At 35.3% G+C, this 27,540-nt stretch overlaps 1 protein-coding gene across 4 annotated transcripts in view; it reads right to left on the bottom strand.

Annotated features, from left to right (window-relative positions):
• STAG1 (stromal antigen 1) overlaps positions 1–27,540 on the bottom strand; it is a 402,324-nt gene that overhangs the window by 293,070 nt on the left and 81,714 nt on the right. Inside the window, exon 1 of one of the 4 annotated variants that reach the window (XM_042954674.1) lies at positions 940–959. The exons of the other annotated variants lie outside the window; for them this stretch is intronic. The gene's annotated coding sequence lies outside the window, so the exon portion shown is untranslated. Of the gene's footprint in view, positions 1–939; positions 960–27,540 lie in introns of those variants that run through there. 4 annotated transcript variants of the gene reach the window in all.

The following is a 27,540-nucleotide window of genomic DNA, read 5'->3' as shown; positions in this document are numbered from 1 at the left end:
AGTAATTTCTCTGATACCAGCTGTAACAACATTTTCCTAGATATGTCACCTGAGGCAAGGGAAATAAAAGCAAAAATAAACTTATTGGGACTATATCGAAATAAAAAGCTTCTGCACAGTGACAGACTAAAAGACCTCTTATTGAATGTGAGAGGATATTTTCAAGTGACATATCTGTTAAAGGGTTAGCACCCAAGATATATAAAGAACTTAGACAACTCAACACCCCAAGTCCCAAATAATCCAATTAAAAATGGACAGAATAGATGAACAAACATTTCTCCAAAGAAGACATGAGGAGGGCCAAAAGACACATGAAATGATGGCTCAACATCACTCATTGTCAGAGAAATGCATTTCAAAACCACAATGAGATATCACTTCATACCTCCTAAAATGGTTAAACTCAAAAACACAAAGAAACAAGTGTTGATGAAGATGTAGAGAAAAAGAAACCCTCATACACTGTTGGTGGGAATGCAAACTGGTGCAGCTGCTATAGAAAACAGTATGGAGGTTCCACAAAAAATAAAAAATGAAACTACCATATGATCCAGAAATTCCACTAATGCATATGTATCCAAAGAATATGGGAATACTATTTCAAAAGGATATGTGCACTTCTACATTTATTGTGGCATTATTTACAATAGCTGAATTATGGAAGTAGCCCAAGTATCTACCAGTAAATAAATGCATGAAGTATAGGTGATATGCATAATCAAGTATTGAGTCATAAAAAGGAATGAAATCTTGCCATTTGCTACAACATGAATAGACCTAGAGAGTATAATGCTAAGTGACATAAGTCACTCAGAGAAAGACAAATACCGTATGATTCCACTCATATGTGGAAATTTAAGAAACAAAACAAACAAGCAAAGAAAAAAAAGCAACAAACCAAAAATGTACACTCTAAACTAGAGAAGTAATGGTTACCAAAGGGAAGGTGAGTTGGGGTGGATAAAATAGGTGAAGGGGATTAAATGTATCCTTATCACGATGAGCACTGAAAATGTAGAGAATACTGAATTACTATATCGTACACTTGAAACTAATATACACAGTATGTTAATGATATGTGAATTCAAAAAAATTTTAAGATATAATTTATAACAATAACATAAGGAAAAGGGATAGAGATAGTATCAGAAATTTACAAGCTATTAAAGCTAAGCTACTTTCAATTCAAACTACTGGTGTATAAATTTGGAATGTTAATTATGATTACCAGGATAATTACTAAAAAAATAATTTTAAAATATAGAGAAAATGAAAATGGTATACTAGGAAAAGATGGAACACAAAAGACAGCAGTTTTGGATAAACTGAGCAACAAAGAAGATGTAAGACATAGAATACAAACAGTAAAACAGCAAAAATCCTTTCTTACCAGTGATCACTTTAAATATATTTGTGAAATTAATAAAAGGAAACAACACTGGAGGGGCACCTGGGTGGCTCAGTCGGTTAATGGTCCGACTTCCGCTCAGGTGATTATCTCACAGTTCCTGAGTTCAAGTCCCAAATCGAGGTCTCTGCTGTCCGCATAGAGCTGGCTTCAGATCCTCTGTCCCCCTAGCGTTCTGCCCCTCCCCAACTTGTGCTCTTTGTCAAAAATAAACATTTAAAAAGTTTTTAAAAAGGAAATATCATTTAGAATGGTTTTGGGAGCCCAGCAAAAAAGAACACTCTCACAACCAGTACCCAACATTAATTGCAGATCCAGCAAGAAGAGATGGACATTGCATTACTACTTTACTATCTTAGCAGGAGAATGGAAAGTTTCTTCCTCTACCTGCAACAGACTAGCCAATCAGAGACATTCACAACTCAGCCAATAAGAAGCCATTATACTTAGAACTCTGAGTTTACACCAATGGAGTTTTTAACAGCCCTCCCACTATCTCCAACTCCTTTCCTTTGTTTTCTCAACTTCCGTATAGTTTTGCCATAACTTCTTGTCTCAGATTGCAATTCTCTGTTATTCCCAAATAAACCTCTAACTTTTGCTGGTAAAATAACTGACAGTTTTACTTTTAAGGTTAACATATCAAACTCATCAGCATTAAGAGACAGAACAGCATAATATGGATTTTTAAAAATTGATCTAATTACATGCTGTCTACAACAGATTCATTTTCGACTTGGATACACAAAGAAATTGAAAATAAGAACATGCAAAAAATATATATTCTAGGGGCGCCTGGGTGGCTCAGTTGGTTAAGCATCTGATTTGGGCTCAGGTCATGATCTCATAGTTTGTGGGTTAGAGCCCCACCTCGGGCCCTGTGCTGACTGCTCAGAGCCTGGAGCCTGCTTCAGATTCTGTGTCTCCCTGTCTCTCTCTGCCCCTTCGCAGCTGGTGCTCTGTCTCAGGCTCTTAAAAATAAATATTAAAACAAAGTTTTTTTTAATGTTCTATTCAAAGACTAAACAAAAGAAAAGCTGGAGTGGTTGTGCCAATATGAGACAAAATAAATTTTAAGTCCAAACTTTTTATGAGACAAAGAACAACATAAATGGGCAGAATTCATCAGAAAGATATTACAATCACGAACATACATTTACACCAAACAGCACAGTTCCAAAATATAAGAAACACAGAACTGAAGGGAGAAATAGTACTATAATAATGGCGATTTCAATACACTACTTTTAATAAAACACAGAATTAGATCAATGAGGAAACAGAGAACTTGAACAGCACCATTAACCCACCAGACCTAACAAATATATATATAACACTCAACCCCAAAAGAGAATACATACTCTTCTCAAGTACAAATAAACATTCTCCAGGAGAGCTAATTAGGCCACAGAAAGTCTCAATGTCAAAATAGGAGATGCAAAAGCAGTGCTCTGAGGGAAATATTAGGTGTATACATGTGCATTTTTAAAAAAAATTTCAATTCAGTAACCTAACTCAGTTGAAGAAATGAGGAAAAGAAGAGCAAGCTAAACCTAAAGGCTAGAAAAAGAAATAATAAAAATTAAAACAAATAAACAAAATGGAGACTAGAAAAATAAGATATAATTAATGAGATAAAACTGGTTCTTTGAAATGATCAACAAATCTGAAAGACTTTAAATACCAAAGACAAGATGAAATAACTATAATCACAAATGAAGGTAGGAATATTGCTATCAACCTTATAGAAATAAAAAAAAATTACTAGAATGGACAGTTTTATGCCAACAAATTACACAACCTATTATTAAATGGACAAATTCCTAGAAACACACAAACTGCCAAAACTGGCTCAACAAAAAATAGAAAATCTGAACACATTATACTGATGTAAAAATTCTGGGGCAGGGTGGGGGTGGGGAGACAAGCAAACAGAATACAACTACAAATTAAATGTAAAATATATCATGGGCAAGTGTGATTTATTCCAGGAATGCAAGAGTGGTTCAACTTAGAAAAATCGGTGGATTTAACACATCAATAGAAAGAAAGAAAAATGAACTATATGATCATCTCAAATTATGACAGAAAGTATCTGGCAAAATCCCAAGGGAAACCAAAAAGCTAAAACACTCTTCCATGATAAAAGTATTTAAAAAACTAAAAAGGGAACTTTCTTAATATGATAAAGGGCACTTATGAAAAATATATAGGGGGGTGCCTGGGTGGCTGAGTCGGTTGAGCGTCTGACTTCCCGCTCAGGTCATGATCTCAGAATTTGTGAGTTCGAGCCCCGCATCAAGCTCTGTGCTGGCAGCTCAGAACCTGGAGCCTGCTTTGGATTCTGTGTCTCCCTCTCTCTCTGCTCCTCCCCCACTCATGCTCTCTCTCTCTTTCAAAAATAAATAAAAACATTAAAAAAAAATTTTTTTAAAGAAAAATATATAGGTGGCTTCATATTCAAAGGTGAAAGACTAAAATAAAAGCTTTCCCCCTAAAATCAGGAAGAAAACAGTAATGTCCATTTTCACCAAAGCTTTAAAAATGTACCACTATATGTCCTAGCAAAAAAGAGACTAGAGACAATTAGGCAAGAAAGAGACATAACTGAATCCAAACAGAAACAGAATTAAATTATCTCCATTCAAAGATGCCATAATATTTTATATACAGAAAATCTCAAAGAACCAAAAACAAAATACTAGTAAATTAAAACTGCAGAGTGCAAACAACACAAAAATTGTTTAACTAACAAATTTATCACTGTTACATGATACAAATATTAATATGCAAAAATTGGTTTTGTTTTTGTACACTAACAACGAACAAGTCAAGAAGGAAATATAGGAAAAAATTCCATTTACTACAGCATCAGAAAGAATAAAATAATTAAAAATAAACAACCAAGGTGAAAGACGTGTACACTGAAAACTACAAAACAGTGCTGAAAGAAATGAAAGAATATACCAATAAATGAAAAGATACTCTGTTCATGAATGGAAAAACTTAATATTGTTAAGAGGTCAACACTGCCCAAACAATCTACAGATTTGATGCACCTGATATCCATATACCAATTACTTTTCTGCAGAAATAGAAAATTCCATCCAAAATTCGAGTGGAATCTCAAAGGAGAGACTCTTAAAAGCCAAAACAATATTGAAAAAGAGGACCAAAGTTGGAGGTCTCACACTTCGTGATTTCAAAACCTACTACAAAGTGACAATATTCAAGACTGTGTTTCTGAGATAAAGACAAACAACAATGGAATAGAGAGCCCAGAAATAAACCCTCACATAAACCGTCAAATGAATTTTCATAAGGGGGTCAAGACCATGCAATACGCAAAGGACAATCTTTTCAATAAATGGCACTAGGAAGAGCAGATACTCACATACAAAAGAATGAAGGTGTACCCTGACCATACACCATATACAAAAATTAACTCAAAATGGATCAAAATCTAAATGTAAGAGCTAAAACTATAAAACTCTTTTTTCAGAAAACATTGGGCAAAAGTTTCATGACACTGTATTTGGCATTAATTTCTTACGTATGACACCAAAAGCACAGGCAGCAAGACAAAAAGTGGACGAGCTGGACTTCATCAAAATCAGAAATTTCTGTGCATCAAAGGACACTATCAACAGACTGAAAAGGAGAGCCAAGGAATGGGGGAAAAATATGTGCAAATCATGTATCTGATAAGAATCTAGTATCCAAAATATATATTCTTACAACCTACCAAGGAAAAAAATCCAATAAAAAATGATCAAAGGATGTAAGTAGACACTTCTCCAAAGAAAATATATAACTGGCCAACAAGCACATTAAAAGAGGCTCAACATCCTTAGTCCCTAGAGAAATACACATCAAAACCACAATGTAATACCATTTTGCACCTATCAGGGTGGCTATAATCACAAAACTGGAAGATAAAAAAGTATGAGAATAGCTTTGTCATCTTGGGTTAGGTAAAGAGTTCTTATATATGACACCGAAAACCATCCATCAAAAAATATATACATATGACTTGGACTTCATCTTTTCTCTCTGCAAAAGACACTGTTAAGAGAATGCAAAGACAAGTCATAGACTGGGAGAACACACCTGCAAATCATGTATCTGACAAACAGCTTATAAAAATATATAAAGACCTCTCAAAGTCAAAAATTAAAAAAAAATTCCCAACATATTTTAATGAGTATAAGATTTAAACAGACATTTCACCAAAGAAGATAGATGGATGACAAATATTAAGATGGATGCTATTTATTTACCATTAGGGAAATGGATATCCGAACTACGATGAAATAATACTACAAACATTTATTACAATGACTAAAATTAAAAAGATAGAGCATTTCAAACATTCGTAAGGAGACAGAACAATGGAAGCTTTCACATATGGCTAAAGATAATAAAAAATAGTATAAACCCTTTGAAAAGAAGGTTGGCAGCTCCTTAAAAAACTATATACACATTAACCATATGACTAAAGAATGCCTCTCCTAGGTATTTATCCAAGTGAAAAAAAAGCCTACATTCATACACAAACATATATTCATATGTTTATAGCAGCTTTATTCCTAATTGCCAAAAACTGAAAACATCCCCCAAGATGTCCTGAAACAAATGATTGGATATATGATAAGGTACATTCATAAGGTGAAATATTATTCAACAATTAAAAGGAAAAGACTACTGATTAATACATGCCACAATATTAATGAATCACAAGTGCAGAGACTATATACATACTATTTACTTCCATTTATAAGATATTGTGGGAAACTACAGAAACAAAGAACAGATCAGTGGTTGTTAGAGACTGGGAGACAAGAGGACGGACTAAAAAGAGACCGCATAATAGAAACAGAGGGTAAATGTTGCATGCAAATTAACTTTTCTTTTCAATCCAACTAGGATTTTTTGTAGAAATTATTGAATTATTCCCAAATAAATACAAAAAGAAAAAGGAACTACAAGAACCAAAACAATCTGGAAAAAGAACAAAGTCAGAAGATTCCTATCACCTGATTCTTATAAACATACAAGCTTACACAACTTTATATAAAATTCAATGTTTTACATATTTCTATGCAATTTGCATTTTACACTCAGAAAAGCACTGTGGACATTCTACCTCATTTGTTTTCTTTGTTAATACTTATACACTTTAAAATGGTCTCTTAAAAAATTGAAAACATTCCTTAGTGAAAATTTAGCATGACTCTAATTTTTTACTACTGTAAACAATGCTGTCATCTATCCTTCCTCAATTGCACAAACATATTCATAGGACAGATTCCTTGTGTTGAACATGTATAAAAATTCATACAATTTTTTACTGCCAAATTTCTCTCTAAAAATACCGTACCAATATACACTCATTTTACCAGTATACGTTGAATTAGTTAAATATAAAAGTATACTCCCTATATATTTAAGCTTACTTAAACTAGTATGGTTTCAGTTTTACACCAATATACCTTTAGAAGGTAGCACACATCAGTTCACCTTTCCTGCCCTAGCCTGTAATCACCTTGCTTTGAAAATAAAGTGCACACCAGGCTTTTAGATCATACACCAAGATGTCTAATGATGATTTCAGGGCATTTGCAAGATTTCAAAAATCTCAATTAATGGATATTTTACTTAAGAAAAATAATCTGGTGCATTCTTATTCCCTACTCACTCTTTTCATTGAGTGTCTTATTTTATTGAGCACACCCAACATTGTCTTGGAAATCTATATATTTTGACTCATGTATTCTGCACGGCTTTAAAAATATTTCCTTAGTGGAGAAGATGTAAATACATGATAAATTCCAGTCTTTCAGTTTACATTATGCCAACACTTACCTAATTATTTTGTTTTAATCATAGCTTTAAAAGCCTTGTTTGTATTGAGTATATTTTTCATAAGTTATTCTAACATTACTGCTATAGTTCTATCAATTTTATAAATCATCCTTAATCACATACAAATCCATTCCATTTTATAAGTTGTCTTCCTTACACTGGTATTGCTCTGTAAGTATTTGGATTTCCTTTTATTCCTTAATATTGCGAACACCCAATATTCATTAAATAAGTATCTACTGAATACTGCCCACATGCTAGGCACTGTGTTAATTTTGATTTTCAAGAATGAAAATTCCCCATTTTTTTTCACAGTTAGCTTGGTTTTGAAGATACTCTACATAAAAAAAAACGTCTCTTCCTCCCTCTCCTCACTCCCATCTCTCTCTGGAAGTTTTTCTAATATCTAAAGTACATTTCTCATCATCAGGAATGTTGTCCTCCATCCAGATGGCCAACCGACACATGAAAAAATGCTCAACATCACTCATCATCTGGGAAATACAAATCAAATACACAATGAGATAACCATCTCACACCTGTCAGAATGGCTAACATTAACAACTCAGGCAACAATAGATGTTGGGGGGATGTGGAGAAAGAGGATCTCTTTTGCACTGCTTGTGGGAATCCAAACTGGTGCAGCCACTATGGAAAACAGTATGGAAGTTCCTCAAAAAATTAAAAGTAGAACTACCCTACGACCCAGAAACTGCACTACTAGGCATTTATCCAAGGGATACAGGTATGCTGTTTCAAAGGGGCACATGCACCCCAATGTTTATAGCAGCACTATCGACAATAGCCAAAGTATGGAAAGAGTCCAAATGTCAATCAATGGATGAATGGATGAAGAAGATGTGGTGTGTATGTGTGTACACACACACACACACACACACACACACACACAATGGAGTATTACTTGGCAATCAAAAAGAATGGAATCTTGCCATTCCCAACTACATGGATGGAACTAGAGAGTATTATGCTAAGCAAAATTAGTAAGAGAAAGACAAATATCATATGACTTCACTCATATGAGGACTTTAAGACACAGAACAGATGAACACAAGGGAAGGGAAGCAAAAGTAATATAAAAACAGGGAGGGGGACAAAACATAAGAGACTCTTAAATACGGAGAACAAACAGAGGGTTCCTGGGTGGGGGGGGTGCTAAAGAGGTAAGGGGCATTAAGATATCTACTCCTGAAATCATTGTGGCACTACATGCTAACTAACTTGGATATAAATTTTTAAAAAAAGAGGAATGTTGTCCTCTAGGCTAAGGGGCATTAAGAAATCTACTCCTGAAATCATTGTGGCACTACATGCTAACTAACTTGGATATAAATTTTTAAAAAAAGAGGAATGTTGTCCTCTAGGCTAACCTGATTACCACTTCAAAAGGTTCATCATGACCCTTCTGTTTCTCCAGTCAGTTCTCACCCTCAAAATAAAGTGCAAAAGAGTTGTTTCCCTCATTCTGTCAAATTTCTAAGAAATGTCAACAATAGGAAACAGCAGGTAGAAAATCACTAAGGACACAGGTAAACTCAGTAACTTCACCAATTAACTGGATATAACTAACGTCTATGGACTACTTCATCCATTAATTCACATTTTTCTCAACCTCACTTAGAACAGTCATCAGACGGACCACATTATAAGCCATTAAATACACATTAAGAAACTTGAAAGAATAAAAACCATACAGTGTACACTTCACACTATAATGAAATTAAATTAGAAATCACTACCAGAAAGATAGCTGAAAAATCCCAACACACTTGGAGATTAAACAACACACTTAACACTAGTCAAAGAAATCTCAATGGAAATTTTAAAATACTTTGAGCTAGGGGCATTTGGGTGGCTCAGTCAGTTAAGTGTCTGACTCTTGATTTGGGCTCAGGTCATGATATCTCATGGTTCGGGATATCTAGACCTGCTTTTTGTTCTGGGATTTTCTCTCTCTCTCTCTCTCTCTCTCTCTCTCTCTCTCTCTCTCTCCGCCCCTCCCCCGCATGATGCATCCACACACACACTCTCAAAATAAATTTAAAAACTTTAAAAAAAAATAAAATATTTTGACCTAAATGAGTATGAAAATACAACTCTAAAAATTTATAGGTGCAGCCAAACGCAATGCTTAAGAGAAATTTATAGCACTGAATACATACATTACAAAAAAATCATCTAGAATCAATCATTTAAGCTTTCATCTTAGGAAACTAGAAGGAGAGCAAAAGCAAGCAGAGGAAAAATAATAAAAATTAGGGCAGAAAAATCAAAGAAGTTGAAAACAGTGAATGAACAATGAAAATAACTAAAACCAAAGCTGTTTCTGAGATCGATAAAATCAATAACCTCTAACCAGGCTAGTTAAGAAAAAAAAAGATAAAGACACAAATTACTAAAATCCAAAATGAAAGAGGAAATATCAGTACAAAATCCCATGACGTAAAAGGATAATAAAGGAAAACCGTGAACTATTCCCACAAATTTGATAACTTAGATGAAATAAACCAATTCCTTGAAAGACACTACCTGCAAAAAATATGAATAGGCCTATTCTATTTAAAAAACTGAATCAATAATTAATAACCTTGCAACACAAAAAACACCACATTCACTAGGTTCACCAGGTTCATCAGTAAATTCTACCAAACATTTATGGAAGAAGTTACCCCAATTCTACAATGTCTTTTAGAGACATAGAGGAAATACTTTCTAAGTCATTCTATGAGAACATTACCCTAATACCAAAACCAGACAAAGTCATTACAAAAAAAACTATAGAGCAATATCTCTCCTGAACACAGATGTAAAAATCCTCAACAAAATATTAGCAAATTAAGAATTTTAAATGTATTGAAAGAATTATTCACTACAACTAAGTGGGATTTACCCCAGGTATACAAGACTAGTTAACATTTGAAAATCAAATAATGTAACCTATCACACATCAATAATAAAAGAAAAAAAATCACACGGTGATATCAATAGGTGAATGAAAAGCATTCTGACAAAATCCAATAGCTATCCGTGATTTTAAAAACAAACAAAACCTCTCAGCAAGTAAAATAGAAATCTTCCTCAACTTTATAAAGAACATCTACAAAAATCCTACACCTGACAACCTACATAATAGTGAAAAACTACAAACTTTCCCGCTGAGAATAGGAACAAAACAAGGATAACTCCTCTTACCATTCCTTTTTACCAAAGGTCTAACCAAATGCATTTAAACAAGAAAAGGAAATAAAAGGTATACAGAGTGGGAAGGAAGAAATCAAGCTTTCTTGTCTATAGGAGTCTGTGTAGAAAATCTGAAAGAATAAATAAATAAATAACCCTCCTGGAACTAATAGCAATTACAGTAGGGCTACAGGATACAAGGCTTATGTATAAAAGTCAATAACTTTCATATAAGCAAACAATGAATAATTGAAATTTGAAATTAAAAACACAATACCATTTACGTTAGCACCAAAAAACAAGAGAAAACAGGTATAAACCCGACAAAGTATGGATAAGACCTATATAAGGAAAACTATAAAACTCTGATGAACAAAATCCAAGTACTAAGTAAATGGAGAGCTATTTCATCCCAGATAGGAAGACTCAATATTGTCAAGACATCAATCCTTCCCAACTTCATCTATAGATTCAACACAATTCCAATCAAAATCCCACATATTATTTTGTGTATACCACAAACTGATACAGGCAAAAAGACCCAGAATAGTCAACACAATATAAAGAGAGAAGAAAAAGTTAGAAGAGTAACACTACCCAACTTACTATAAAACTATAGTAAACACAACTGTGTGACATTACCAAAAAACCAAACAAGCAAATCAACAGAAGAAAGGACCCAGAAATAGATTCACACAAACACAGTAAGCTGATCTTTGACAAAGGAGCAAAGGTGATAAAATGGATAAAAGACAGTCTTTTCAACATATGGAACTAGATATCAACATACAAACAAAAACAAAAACCTTTAACACAGATCATACATTCTGCACAAAGTTAACTCAAAATGGGTCAAAGACCTAAATGCAAATTCAAGAGTATAAAACCCTTAGAAGATAACATAGGAGAAAATCTAGATCCCTTGAGTATGATGATGACTTTTTAGATACAACACCAAAGGCAAAGCTATGAAAAAATTTTCTGATAAAGTGGACTTCAACAGAATTTAAAATTTTTGCTCTGCAAAAGACACTGTCATGAACATGAGAAGACAACTCCCAAACTGGTAAATACTATTGCAAAAACATTTTTGTTCTTTAAATTTCTGAAGTGTCATTCAAAATATACAAAGAGTTCTTAAACCTCCACAAGAAAACAACCTATTTAAAATACGGGCATAATATATGAACCAAGACCTCAATGAAGAAGATACACAGATGGCAGTTAAACATATGAAAAGATACTCAAACATGTCACTAAGGAACTGCAAATTAAAAAAAAAAAAAAAAAAAAAAAAAAAAAAAAAACAGTGAGATACCCCTAAACACCTACTAGAATGACAAAAATCCAGAATTATGACAATATCAAAGGCTGACAAAGATAAGAAGCAAAAGAAATGTAAAGTGATACAGCAACTTTGGAAGAGAGCTTGGCAGTTTCTTTCAAATTACACTCTTGGAGCACCTGGGTGGCTCAGTCAATTAAGCATCCAACTCTTGATTTCAGCTCAGGCCAGGATCCCAGGGTCCCGGGTTTGAGCCCTGCGTAGGAGCCTGCATAGGATTCTCTCTCTCCCTCACTCTCTATCCCATCCCACTCACCTGTTTTCTCCCTCCCTCTCTCTCTCAAAATAAATAAACTTTAAAAAAAAAAAACAAAACTGGGGCACCTGCATGTCTCAGTCAGTTGTGCGTCCAACTTTTGCTCAGGTCATGATCAGGTCAGTTTGTGAGTTTGTGCCCCGCATCAGGCTCTCTGCTGTCAGTGTGGGGCCCATTTCAGATCCTCTGTCCTCCTCTCTCTATGCCTCTCCCCTACTCACTTTCTTTCTCTCTCAAAAATAAAAACATTAAAAAAATAAAAATTAAATATACTCTTAAAATATGATCCAGTAATCATACTCCTAAGGTAGTTTATTCATCCAAAGGAAGTGAAAACATCTCCATACAAAAACCTGCACACAGATGCTTTCAGCAGCTTTATTAATAACTGCCAAAGCATGGAAGCAACCAAGCTGTCCTTCAGGAGGTGAATAAACAAACTGTGGTAGATGTACACAATGGAATATTACTCAGTCCTAAAAAGAAATGGGCTATCAAGTCGTGAAAAGCCATGGAGGAATAGCCAATGTATGTCAGTAACTGAAAGAACCCAATCTGAAACTGCTACATACTATATGATTTCAACTACACAGCATTCTGGAAAAGGCAAGACTAAGAAAACAGTAAAAAGATTAGTGTTTGCCAGCAGTTAGGGGGCAGGAGGAATGAATAGGCAGGGCACAGAGGAATTTTAGGTCAATGAAATTTCTCTATATGGTATTATAAAGATGGAAGTGTCGTTATACATTCACCAAAACCCAAAGAATATATAACACCAGCAACGAACCCTAATTTAAACTATGAACTTAGGGGGATGATGATGTGCCAATATAGGTACACTGACCGAACAGTTGTACCATTCTGCTGTAAGATATTGAGAGTGGGGAAGGCTGTATTTATGTGGGGGCAAGTGGTATATAGGAAGCCCCTGAATCTTCTGCTCAATTTTGCTGTGACCCTATAAATGCTCTTAAAAATAAAGTCTCTTAAAAAAAATTAACTTATTAGTAGCTTAATGTTTTCAACAGATGCTAATTTGTTTTTATACCTTAACATTACTTTTCCCTGGACAATCTCATATTTTATGTGGACTTAAAAAAGTACACATCCATAGGGCACCTGAGTGGCTCAGTTAAGCATCCAACTTCAGCTCAGGTTGTGTGATCTCGTGGTTCATGGGTTCAAGCCCTCCATCAAGCTCTGTGTGGACAGCTCAGATCCTGGAGCCTGCTTCATATTCTGTCTTTCTCCCTGCCCCTCCCCCACTCATGCTGTGTGTCTCTCACTCTCTCAAAAAATGAATAAACATTAAAACAATTTTCTTAAATAAATAAAGCACATGTATGCAAGAGTACATGTGTATTCAGATACAGAGGCACAATGCCCTTTCTACTTAAACATTCAGTATCTCCGTTTGTCATGAACTCACTGCCACAAATGAGGAGAGAAGAAAGATGCAGAATATAATTCCTAGTCTGTTCATTTACAAGTATAAAACTGTTTTATAAATTCTTATTACCTGAATTAAGAACAAAGGTTAAAGAGCAATATCAGCAATATCTGAAGTATAGTTTATTTCTAATTAGATGCATTTTCACCTGTACAAGATCCTATTCATTAATCAGAGGAATTCACTCTGTAGGCAAAGACACAGAATACAATCTAATTCAGACCCCTCTTTTATCATTCCTAGTTTTTTAACCTAAGTTGTCTTAAAGAATGTCTTAGCAGCAAATCTGTATGTACATGCATACACAGACGCACACACAGACGCACACACACACACACACACACACAGGTAGTGGTGGGGTACCATATGATTTATAAGGCAATGATTAAACTGGTATTATTATTTCTAAAACTGCTTTTCAACAATTTGAGTAAGTACTACACTGTGCCAACAAAGAAGGAATATGTTCACTTACTACTTTTACTAGAATTAGGATTCTGTTACCTGTTTATGATATCAAATTAAAGATGTTAACAAAAATTTTTGTCCAGTACAACACCCTTGAGTATATACTTCATATTATAAAGAACTTAACTACCATTTAATCAAGAAAATAAAATCTGAATCTCTCTTCCCAGTAAAATTTAGCCCATACAGTTGACCCTTGAACACAGGTATGAATTGCACAGGTCCACTTACACATGGATTTTTTTTCAATAAATACAGCACAGTACTATAAATGTATCTTCTCTTCCTTATGATTTTCCTAATAACATTTTCTTTTCTCTAGCTTACTTTACTGTAAGAACACAGTACAGAAAACATGTAACATACAAAATATGTGTTAACAGACTGCCTATGTTACCGGTAAGGCTTATGATACACAGTAGGCTATTAGTAGTTATGTTTCAGGGCAGTCAAAACTTATATGGAGAATTTCAACTACAAGAGGGATTGCTAACTCCCTAACTCCCATGTTGTTCAAAGGTCAATTATAAATGAGAAAATTTTCTAGCTCTTTTACTGAATAAAAAGAATGCCAAAATAGAACGGATCCTCCAAGGTACTTAGCAATTCATATTACAAGATGGCCCAAATAGGAAATAGGCAACATTAAGATACAAGAAACGGGGGAGTAGTAAACTTTTGAAAATATTAATCTAAAAAATCTCAAGTATTAGACAGAAGGATAATTTACAACAGAACTGAATTATGTGCTCAACAGGACAGAGATAAAAGGTTCATCAGTAATACCAAGTTGATTTGTTATAGTGCTTTCTCTTCTAATTACGTATTACAAAAAGGTATCCTTCTTAGCATTTCTGAGTAACATAACCTTAAATATCAAAAGAAATATAGCAGAGTGGTTTCAGAGTTTATCCAGGCTCTTAAAACAGATATGCTTTCTAACTGAACTTACTATGCCTCAGTATTCTCATCTCTCAAAGAGGAATAATAAAAGAAGCAAACTTCAAATGGTTATTGAGAGTATTTCTAAGAGTGCCCATAAATAAGTATTAACTCCTAGCTATAGGAGGAAGGAGCAGACAAAAATGTAAAGGAATGTCAGCTCTAGGAGGGCAACTATTTTTTTTTCTTTTTCATTCACTGCCATATTCTTAAACCCTGAAGCTTAGTAAATTTTTGTCAAATAAACAAGATTTGCATGCATGCATATACATATGAATATTTTTTTTTAAAGCAGAGAATGAAAAACTGAACATGAGGAGAGCCCCCAGAGTTAACAAACTAACCAAAGATAGGAGCTTTTTCTTTAAATAAAAAAAACAAAAAGAGGTAAGATTTGAATTCTCAGTGAACTCATTTAGCAGTGACACCTAAAGCTGGTGAAGTGGGAAGATGGAAGCCAAGCAGGGGCTAGAGGATGAGACCAAAGAGTAGGGTACATCAGAATGGAAGACAATTAAGTGTGATAAAGTCCCCACAAATAATCTTATACACATACAATATACACAACTCAGATGAACTAATGGAAAATGCCAAGCTTTTAATTTTTTCTGTATTAACTAGTCTCTCCCAAAAGCTTTACACATTAAGCTCTGAAAATTCCATGATAAACATATTAAATTTCATTCCCAAAATCCTGCCTCCACATCTTCTCTTTATCTACTCATATGTTTTTCTTTTACTTTGAATATTCCCCCAACATTATCTTCTTACATTCCAACACCATGTAATTGCACCAAGAACCTTAACACTCTCCTACAATCTCAACTTCAGTGCTCCTCTCCCATTACTCTAGTCTTAATTCCAAAGTGCTTATTATTTCTCTTACAAAACCACTTCTTTTGCTTCTGCGTATGTGCACATACTACCTCATGCTACATAACCTATTCTTCCTGAAGCAAACTGGGAAGCTCTAATCTTGAAACCTAGGCAGAGTTAGGTCTCACAATTAAAAGCTTTCACGCCACATTGTACATACAACTGAGGCACTTTTTGCCACACATCCTGTCTGTGTGTAAATGTATTATTTTGTAATTAGGAGTGTTACAAATTTCATTCAGTTCCTTACTTTTATTACTCCATGTTAGTCTTTTTTTAATTAACAAACTTTATATTTTCTGGAGTAGTTTAAGTTCACAGCAATTTGCCACATATTTAATTGGCATTTCTAGCTCTTCTGGAGATTTATTATCTTTTAGAAAGAACTGTCCTCTCTTTCTGCTTCTAAAGAATTGTATAGTACCTGGCACCCAGAAAAGGGGCTTATTAATTAGCAAGTGCAAAACATAAAGATGTACCATGCCATTAGGATGTAACAATAAAGTGGTAAATAAACAACTAATTAAGTAAGCTTGTTCTTAATTCTATTATGTATCAGGTCTTTTTTCATTATGATTTCTAACTGCTTACATAGCTATTATATAATTTACCTTTTAATTTAACTGTATTTCTGATTTCTGGACATCTACTGAACACTGGGACCACAAAAGGAAGTCAGATCATGGCAAGCTCCACATCTGGTTCCTCTCTATGGAATAACGCATCCAGGCCAAAGTAATGAGTTGGGTTTCAGGAATACAACTAAGGCAAGTATAATAAGTGAAAAGGCAGAAAAACCTAAGAGCACCAACTGGAGAGATCCAAACTCGAGTTTTGATGAAGGATAAGAAGTTACAAAATAACAAATCTAACAAACAGGAGTCAAATTATAAAAACAAAGAGGAAGCAAGAGAAAAGAATCAAATATAAAATACTGTACCAAACACCAGAGCACATTGGAAACTAAGTTCAAAGACTACAGGAGCTTAAAAGATAGATATGTGGCAGACATTCACTCATATCTCTAGTATTAATACAACTCAATCAAAATTTAAGAAACCACTGTAAATACATGATCATTAGCATCTTTAAAAGAAAATTTTTAACTTAAATAAATGTATGTAAATACTAAGGTTTCCAAAGTTACCTACGTCATGTAAAGGATACAAATAATTGATCACAAATAGACATGTTATTGATTGGTTGCTCTAAATTTAAAAGAACATTAAAAATGCCATCAGCCTTTTTCTTTAAAGAGAAGGGAGGATGATGGCAAAGTAAGAGAACTTTACGGTCACTAGTCCAACGAATACAATTAAATAACTATCAAATCATCCTAAATACCCCAGGAATCAATCTGAAGAATGGCAGAAGAAACACCACAACTGAAGGTAGAGAAGAGGCTACACCAAAGAAGGTAGGAAGTGAAGACACACAGCTTGGGAGAGAAATGGACTATGGCTGCTGCAGGGAGCCACGGTTGTGAAGAAGGAAGAGAGACCAACTAGCACACAGGGGAGCACATGGGGGAAAACGAATCCCCATAGCAACTGGCTTGGAAGGTGAGAGGGCCCAAAAATCCTGAGTTTCTACAGCCAGTGGGGCTTAAGGACTGGAGTAGTAAAGGTCACTAGGTTTGGCTTTCAAAGACTTCCAAGGGCAGTGCATGACACCTGGAGAAAAGGCAGGGGTAAACAGTCTGTGGACTTACAGCATAGAAACAGCATTATGAAGAGTGCCTCAGGCACACAGTGGGGAGGCTAGTTGTTCATCTCAAAGTGTGTCCCTGAGAAGCGTTTACAGGGAGAATCCTCCAGGAAAAAAAGAACTGGCAAGGGCCATTTCCCTCCCCCTGCCCCTCAGCATAAATACAGAGCCATGTGCAGGAACCAAAGCAACATGAACACGTGATACCTAACTGGCTTACAACAAGTCCCACCCCACAGCACTCCAGGAGAATTGCTATTCCCAGGCACACCTGCCTCAGTCCCAAAGTGGTGGGCCCCCTCCACAGGAAGACTGTTCTAAACCCCTGCCACCACCAGGTCTCCCCATCCATTTCTGTCAAGCCACCATTTTGGTGGCAGCAAAAGGTCTCATTTCACAAACAGACCAGAGTATACCTACTTAAAACAAACCACATTTAGGCCAAGAACCAAACACTGCCAACAACTGGCAAAGAGAACCTCTGCAGACGACTAGCCTCAAGGATAAAATGTCCAGAACACAAGAGTAGAGTGCACAAAGCACACAATGGAGATACTCCTGGAAGCGCCAGTCCTGGAGAACAGCAGACACTATACTGCAGGGTACTACAGGACTGCTTTTTCATAAGGCCATTATGCTCAAGAAGAGCAGACATAGGAGACTTTCCTAACACACAGAAACAGGAACAGAGACTTAGACAAAATGAGAAGACAGAGGAATTTCTCCCAAATGAAAGAACAAGACAAGGCCATGTCCAGAGATCTAAGCAAAACAGATGTAAGTAACATACCTAATGGAGAATTTAAAGCAATAACCATAATACTCACTGGGCTTGAGAATAGAGTAGAAGACATCAGTGAAACCATTAACACAGAGATAAGAAATAACATAGCAGCGATAAAGGGCTCAAAAACAAAATGAGAAACACACTTGATATAATGAACAACAAGCTAGAAGAAGCAGAGGAATGAATTAATAACCTAGAAGACAGAGTAATGGAAAGTAATCAAGCTGAACAAAAAAGAGAAAAAAAGAATTATGCAATAGGAGAATAAACTTAGGGAACTCAGTGACTCCATTAAACCTAGTAACATTTGTATTACAGGAGTCCCAGAAGAGAGAGAGGAAAGGGGACAGAAATTTTATTTGAAAAAATAATAGCTGAAAAAATCCTTAATCTGGGGAAGGAAAAAGATATCCAGACTAAGTAGGCACAGAGATCCGCCAACAAAATCAACAAAAGCAAATCTACACCAAGACATATTGCAAATTACTAAGAAGAATATATTGGGGAGCCTGGGTGGCTCAGTTGGTTAAACATCCAACTCTTGATCTCAAGAGTCATGAGTTCAAGCCCCACATTAGGCTCTATGCTGCACATGAAGCCTACTTGAAAAAAAGGGGGTGGGTGGAAATATACAAAGAAAAAAATATTAAAAGCACTAAAAAAAGAATAAAAAAAAAAAAGACAGTTACCTATAAAGGAAACCAGCAGAAGGAAATCAGCAGATTTTTTAGCATGATCTTTCTAAGTCGGAAAACAGTACCATGAAAAATTCAAAGTGCAGAATGGGAAAAACCAACAAGAATACTCTATCCAACAAGCTATGATTCAGAATAGAAGGAGTAATAAAGAGTTTCCCAGATAGGTAATAACTAAAGGGGGTTCATGAACATTAAACCAGCCCTGAAAGAAATATTACAAGGGACTCTTTGAGTGGAAAGGAAAGACCAAAAATGACAGTATGGAGGTAGGAAACAAAAAAAGCAATAAAATTAATTATTTCTGTAAAACAAACAAACAAACAAAACTCAAAACGGATGAAAGACCTAAACATGAGACAGGAAGCCATCAAAATCCTAGAGGAGAAAACAGGCAAAAACATCTTTGATTTTAGCCATAGCAACTTCTTACTCAACATATCTCCAGAGGCAAGGGAAACAAGAGCAAAAATGAACTATTGGGACCTCAAGATAAATAACTTATGCACTGCAAAGGAAACAATCAACAAAACTAAAAGGCAACCGACGGAATGGGAAAAGATATTTGTAAATGACATACCGGATAACGGGCTAGTATCCAAAATCTATAAAGAACTCACCGAACTCCACACTTGAAAAACAAATAATCCAGTGAAGAAATGGGCAGAAGACATGAATACACACTTCTCTAAAGAAGATATCCAGATGGCCAACAGGCATGTGAAAAGATGCTCAACGTCACTCCTCATCAGGGAAATACAAATCAAAACCACACTGAGATACCTCCTCACACCAGTCAGAGTGGCTAAAATGAACAAATCAGGAGACTATAGATGCTGGAGAGGATGTGGAGAAACGGGAACCGTCTTGCACTGTTGGTGGGAATGCAAACTGGTACAGCCACTCTGGAAATCAGTGTGGAGGTTCTTCAAAAAATTAAAAATAGATCTACCCTATGACCCAGCAATAGCACTGCTAGGAATTTACCCAAGGGATACAGGAATGCTGATGCATAGAGGCACTTGTACCCCAATGTTTATAGCAGCACTTTCAACAATAGCCAAATTATGGAAAGAGCCTAAATGTCCATCAACTGATGAATGGATAAAGATATGGTTTATATATACAATGGAATACTACTTGGCAATGAGAAAGAATGAAATTTGGCCATTTGTAGCAATGTGGATGGAACTGGAGGGTATTATGCTAAGTGAAATAAGCCAGGAAGAGAAAGACTGATACCATATGTTTTCACTCTTATGTGGATCCTGAGAAACTTAACAGAAGACGGGGTGGGGGGGGGGGGGGGGTAGTTACAGAAAGGGAAAGAAGCAAACCATAAGAGACTCTTAAATACTGAGAACAAACTGAGGGTTGATGCTGGGGGAGGGGAGGGGAAAAAGTGGGTGATGGGCATTGAGGAGGCACCTGCTGGGATGAGCAGCGGGCGTTGTATGGAAACCAATTTGACAATAAATTATATTTAATAAGAAAAAAAGAAAAAAGAAAAAAAATTCACAGCTAACATTAGTAGGGAAAAACAGAGTCTTTCCCCTAAGGTCAGGTATAAGACCAGGATGTCCACTCTCACCATTTTCATTCAACATAAAGTCCCAGCCACAGCAGTCAGACAACAAAAATAAAAAGAGTAAAAGGCATCTAAATCAGTAGGTAAGTAAAACTTTCACTACTTGCAGATGACATGATACTAAAATAAAAAATCTGAAAGACTCCACTAAAAAACTGCTAGAATTCATAAACAAATTCAGTAAAGCCACAGGATATAAAATCAATCTATAGAAATGTTTCAGTTATATACAACAATAATGAAGCAGCAGAAAGAGTAACTAAGAAAACAATTTCATTTACTACTGCACCAAATATAGTAAGAAAGCTAGGAATAAACCTAACCAAAGAAAGATCTGTACTCTGAAAACTATAAAACACTAGTGAAAATAACTGAAGATGACACAAAGAAATTGAAAGACATTCCATTCTCATGAATTGGAAGAACAAATATTATTAAAATGTCTTTACTACTCAAAGCAATCTACATATTCAATGCAATCCCTATCAAAATACCATCTGCACTTCTCACAGAACTAGAACAATCCTAAAATTTGTATGGAACCACAAAAGAAGCTGAATAGCCAAAGCAATCTTGAAAAAGAAAATCAAAGCTGGAGGCTTCACAATTCCAGACATCAAATTATATTACAAAGCTGTAGTGATCAAAACAGGATGGTACTGGCACAAAAACAGACACATGTTTCAATAGAACAGAACAGAAAATCTAGAAATAAACCCGCAATTATATGGTCAATTAATCTTTGACAAAACAGGAATGAATATCCAGTAAGAAAAAGAGTCTCTTCAACAAATGGTGTTGGGAAAACTGTACAGCAACATGTAGAAGAATGAAACGGGACCGCTTTCTTATACCATATGCAAAAAAAAAAAAAAAATCTAAAATGGATTAAAGGCTTAAATGTGAGACCTGAAAGCATAAAACTCCTAGAAGAGAGCACAAGCAGTAATTTTTCTGACATCAGCTGTAGCAACTTCTTTCTAGAGGTCCCCTCAGGCAAGAGAAACATAAGGAAAAATAAACTATTGGGACTACATCAAAATAAAAACCTTCTGCACAAAGAAGTGAACAATCAACAAAACTAAAACCTACAAAATGGGGCAGGATATTTGCAAATAACATAACCAACAAAGGATCGGCATCCAAAATCTGTAAAGAATTATACAACTCAACACCCAAAAACGAATAATCCAATTAAAAATGGGCAGAAGCCCATTGAACAGACATTTCTCCAAAGATGACATCCAGATGGCCAACTGACACATGAAAAAATGCTCAACATCACTCATCATCAGAGAAATGCCAATCAAAACTATGAGATACCATCTCATACCTGTCAGAACAGCTAAAGTCAAAAACACAAGAAACAACAGGTGTTGGCAAGGATATGGAGACAAAGAACCCTCATGCACTATTGGGAATTCAAACTGGTACAGTCATTGTGGAAAACTGTATGAAAGTTCCTTAAAAAGTTAAAAATAGAACCCTAAAATCTACTGATGGTATTACTGGGTATTTACCCAAAGAATACAAGAACACTAATTCAAAGGGATACATAGCAGTTTATAGCAGCATTATTTACAACAGCCAAGATATGGAAGCAGCCCAAATATCCATGAATTAATAAATGAATAAAGAGTATGCATTATATATACACAATATTGACTAAATATTATTCAGTCATAAAAAAGAATGAAATCCTGCCATGTGCAAGATGGAGCTATAAAGTATAATGCTAAGTAAAATAAATCAGTCAGACTAAGATAAATACCATATGATTTCACTCATGTGGAATTTAAGAAACAAAACTAATGAGCCAAAAAAAACAAAAAAAAAAACAAAATACAAAAAACAGAAAGTGAGAGAAAGAGACAAACCAAGAAACAGACTCTTAACTACAGGGAACAAACTAATGGTTACCAGAGGGGAGGTAGGCAGGGAGGGGGTTAAATAGACGATGGGGATTAAAAAGTGCACCTGTAGTGATAAGCACCGTGTGATTAAAACAAAAACTTAAAAAAAAAAAAAAAAAATCCATCAGCTAGCAAGAAAAAGGAACCCCAAGAAAAAAAAGTTGTCTTACATGAAATCACACTGTACTACAATATGTAAGAAAAAAATGCGTGCAAACAGAAAATTGACAGACGTTTGTCAAAATTGGAACTCATGTTTATATATCCGTGTGCTTTATATGAAAACTGCATTATGATCCTTTAAAATTACAGTTTGACCAAAATTAAAATACCACCACCATTTAAATTTTCCTCACCTAAAATTTACATTCATAAATATTTTCCTAATGGATATACTGACTCATACAAATAAGAGTTGTCTGACAACTAACAACTTCATTATGAAAAACAGTATATATCACCAATTTAGTGACTACAGATGGGGAACAATAAAAATATTCCAAACATGTTCTCTGTCTAAAACAAATATCTACTGTTAAAAGAATTTCTGCAAAAATAAAAATACTTATGGGAAAACGACTTTGTAAAAAAAACATCAAAATAAGCTGTATAGCCCCATGATTTTCATATAAAAATTATTTCAAGTGTGGAAACAACCATCACCTGACTGCAATCCTAAGGAAAAAAGTATAAAATTTTTAAATAAACACAAATGGTAATTATTTTTAATCTGGTGAAGAAAACATCACTAAAGGCAAACCTTTTTTTTTCCAGTTACCCTCAAAATATGTGTGAGTATATTAATCCAGTAAATAAAACTTTGCATAAACAAAAGCTAAAAATTAAAATTTGAATGGGGCGCCTGGGTGGCTCAGGCCATTAAGCATTCAACTTCAGCTCAGTTCATGATCTCATGGTTCATAAATTCAAGCCCCGTGTAGGGCTCTGTGCTGACAGCTCAGAGCCAGGAGCCTGCTTCTGATTCTGTCTCCCTCTCTCTCTGCCCCTCCCCCACTTGCACTCTGTGTCTCTTCTCAAAAACAAACATTTAAAAAATTTTTTAATTAAAATTTGAACCATAATTTATAGATCAAGTCAATACCTTATATAATCCACTCTGTTTCCATATAATCACTATCTCCATCTTTTATTAACTCCGTTTGTACAGCATTAATTTGCAAAACTGGCTCTATGTCACTAATTCTAATTTTGAAACAAAAACAACATAATAAACCTTTCCCACTGCAACAAGCACATTTCTGTTTTCTGGGCTAAATATGAACATGTAGTCTTCAGGAGACATTCTCCAATAGTTTTCTATATGCTTAGTTTCAATGGGAAAAAACACCCACAAACTTAAAAATGTCTAAATTATGGCACCTGCTCTTAAGAACTTAAAATTCAGAAAGACAGAAAAAATACAAAGAGACCATGATAGGTAGATTCTAAATTTCTTGGAGAAAGAATATATGCCTATTAAGTTTGATGAAGCAGTAGAAAAACAAATTCTGTGGGAACATGATTAGGAAGAAATAGGTTCTTAATTAATTATTAAACTAAACGAACTTTAAAGAGTGAGGTCCAAACCATACAAAAAATATAAAATTTTAGTGGTTCATTACTTTGTGGCTTGGTTTGGAAACCTCTTTTACAATTGGAAATACAATAACCAAATGCTGGTGATTGAATTAAAGTATATAATTGTGGGGGCGCCTGGGTGGCGCAGTCGGTTAAGCGTCTGACTTCAGCCAGGTCACGATCTCGCGGTCCGTGAGTTCGAGCCCCGCGTCAGGCTCTGGGCTGATGGCTCGGAGCCTGGAGCCTGTTTCCGATTCTGTGTCTCCCTCTCTCTCTGCCCCTCCCCCGTTCATGCTCTGTCTCTCTCTGTCCCAAAAATAAATAAAAAACGTTGAAAAAAAAATTTAAAAAAAAATAATAATAAAGTATATAATTATGTGTTGTTACTTTAAATCTAGGGAGAGCTATGTGTAAGTTCTCTTCACATCTATTGATCCAGGGCGCCTGGGTGGCTCAGTCAGTTGGACTTCTGACTTCGGCTCAGGTCATGATCTCACAGTTCATCAGTTTGAGCCCCTTGTCGGGCTCTGTGTTGACAGCTTGGAACCTGGAACCTGCTTTGGATTGTGTCTCCTCTCTTTCTGACCCTCCCCCACTTGCACTCTGTCTCTCTCTCTAAAATAAAAATAAAATGTTAAAAAAAAATCTATTGATCCACCATTAGGTAACATTTTATCTTAAATTCTGAAACATCTTTGTACACTGGTATTAGAAAAACCTGACCAATAATGGAATAGAACCACAGAATAGGACCATTATCTAAGATTCCATAATGATGTAAATAAGAAATTATATGAAAAATTAAACGGGGGGAAAAAGAGAAAGGTTTTTTTTTTACGGTAGCAAAAGTAAATGTAGAAGGCATGATAGAAATAGAAAAATCACCATTTGATAAACATAATTTTTTTTCAGACAACAATCATTAGATACTAAAACTGGTAGGCAAAAGTGTAGTAAGAAACTTACACACTATCCCAAAGTATCTCCCTACAAGAGATTAATTATTAGAAAGAAGAAAATAGTAATATTACAGTGGAGAAACCTGGCAACCCCCTCCTTAACCAAGGGATCATAGTTAACACCACGAACATTGCAATATATCAGCAGGGGCCTCCCACCAATACAATGAACAAAGAAGGGAACCTTCAGTTCCACGGTCTTCTTGCCAAAAAGGAAAAACTTGAATGTAATCACAGGATAACCCAAACTGAGGGACATACTACAAAATAATGAGCCAGTACTCTCCTCAAGTGTCAAGGTCATGAAAGACTTAGAACCGTGCTATGTTAGAGAAGAAACATGACAACTAAATGCAATTTGTGACCCTAGTTTGGATTCTGAATCAGAAAATGTACATCAATTGGACAACTGATAAAATATGAATAAGGTCTGCATGTTAGTTAATAGTATGGTATCAGTTAACTTTCTGGTTTTGATGATTATGTTGTGGTTATGGAAGACAGTGGCAGATGGAGAAGCCATGTGAAGGGTACAGAAGAGAAACTTTTTTTTTGCAACTTAAAGACTAAAATTATTTCTGGAGGGAAGGAGAAGAATCCAAACTAACTGCCCAATTGTACACTAACGTACAATACAACACGTGAGAACATCCCAGAACATGAAGAAAACCAGGTAACATATTGTACCAAATTGATATTCCCACTTTCTCCCCAGGTTCAAAACATGTGTTTATACTTAGTAATTTTACTAAGTATTCTTAGTAAAAGCTGGGCATCTGTGCTATGTAGGTTCCCCTTCCCCTCCCTTACTCAATATGGTCTGTATCTCCTGAAGATTGAGACTATGATAACTATTTTAACTAAGTATAATCAAATTGCACTTAAACAAAACTATTTTCCTATCCCATAGAGTTCTATGAGACTGTTAACGTGGAGCAAATGGAATTTCAATAAATCCTTGCAGAGGTTAAAAAAAAAAAACTATTAAAACCAATGATATTTTTACATGCCTCAAAATATCAAAAATGTTCAAACCCAGGGGCGCCTGGGTGGCTCAGTCAGTTAAGCATCCAACTTCAGCTCAGGTCATGATCTCATGGCTTGTGGGTTCAAGCCCCGCATCAGGCTCTGTGCTTTCAGTACAGAGCCTGTTTTGGATCCTCTGTCTCCCTTTCTCTCTGCCCCTATACCCTGCTCACGTGATTTTTCTCAACAATAACATAAAAAATAAAAAAAAAAAGATGGTATTTCTAGTTCATAGAATCAGACAATAAATAAAAGGATAAACATGACAATTTCAGATTGTGAGAAGTACTTTAAAAGGAGAGTCTTAGACTTTCTAAAGCAATCCCTAACAAAATAACACCTATATTTTTCACAGAGCTAGAACAAACAATTCCAAAATTTGTATGGAACCATAAAAGGCCCGAATAGCCAAAGTAATGCTGAAAAAGAAAAGCAGGGGTGCCTGGGTGGCTCAGTCAGTTAAGCATCCAACTCTTGATTTCAGCTCAGGTCATGATGTCACATTTCATGAGACAGAGCAGAGGAGAGCTGCTTAGGACTCATTCTCTCTCTCTCTCTCTCTCTCTCTCTCTCTCTCTCTCTGTCTCTCTGCCCCTCCCCTGCTCACATGCACACTCTCTCAAAAAAAGAAACAAACGTTAAAAAAAAAGAAAAGAAAAACAGTGCGGGAGGCGTCACAATTCTGGACTTCAAACTATGTTACAAAGTTGTAATCAAGACAGTATGGTACTGGCACAAAAACAGACACACAGATGAATGGAACAGAATAGAGAACCCAGAAATGGACCCACAACTATATAGTCAACTAATCTCTGACAAAGCCGGAAAGAATATCCAATGGAAAAAAGTCTGTTCAACAAATGGTGTAGGGAAAACTGGGCAGCAACATGCAGAAGGATGAAACTGGACCACTTTCTTACACGATACACAAAAATAAATTCAAAATGGATTAAAGACCTAAATATGAGATAAGAAACCATCAAAATCCTAGAGGAGAAAATAGGCAGCAATCTCTTCGACCTCGGCTGCAGCAAGTTCTTACTAGACATGTCACTGACGGCAAGGGAAACAAAAGTAACAATGAACTATTAGGATTTTATCAAGATAAAATGCTTCTGCACAGTGAAATCAACAAAACTAAAGGGCAACCAGAACAGGGGGAAGATATCTGCAAATGACATATCTGATAAGGTCTGGTATCCAAAATCTATAAAGAACTTATCAAACTCAACACCCAAAAAATAAATAATCCAATCAAAAAAACAGGCAGAAGACATGAACACACATTTCTTAAAAGAAAACATACAAATGGCTAACAGATACATGAATAACTGTTCAACCTATAATCAATGAAATACAAATGAAAACCACAGTGAGATACAACCTCAAACATGTCAGAATGGTTAAAAATTAACAACTCAGGAAACAACAAATGTTGGTAAGGATGTGGAGAAAGAGAAACACTTTTGCCCTGTT

This window comes from Panthera leo, chromosome C2 (assembly GCF_018350215.1).
Source record: "Panthera leo isolate Ple1 chromosome C2, P.leo_Ple1_pat1.1, whole genome shotgun sequence".
NCBI classification, from domain to species: Eukaryota; Metazoa; Chordata; class Mammalia; order Carnivora; family Felidae; genus Panthera; species Panthera leo.
The sequence above is the reverse complement of the archived record's forward strand: the minus strand, read 5'-3'. Positions and strand labels throughout refer to the sequence as shown.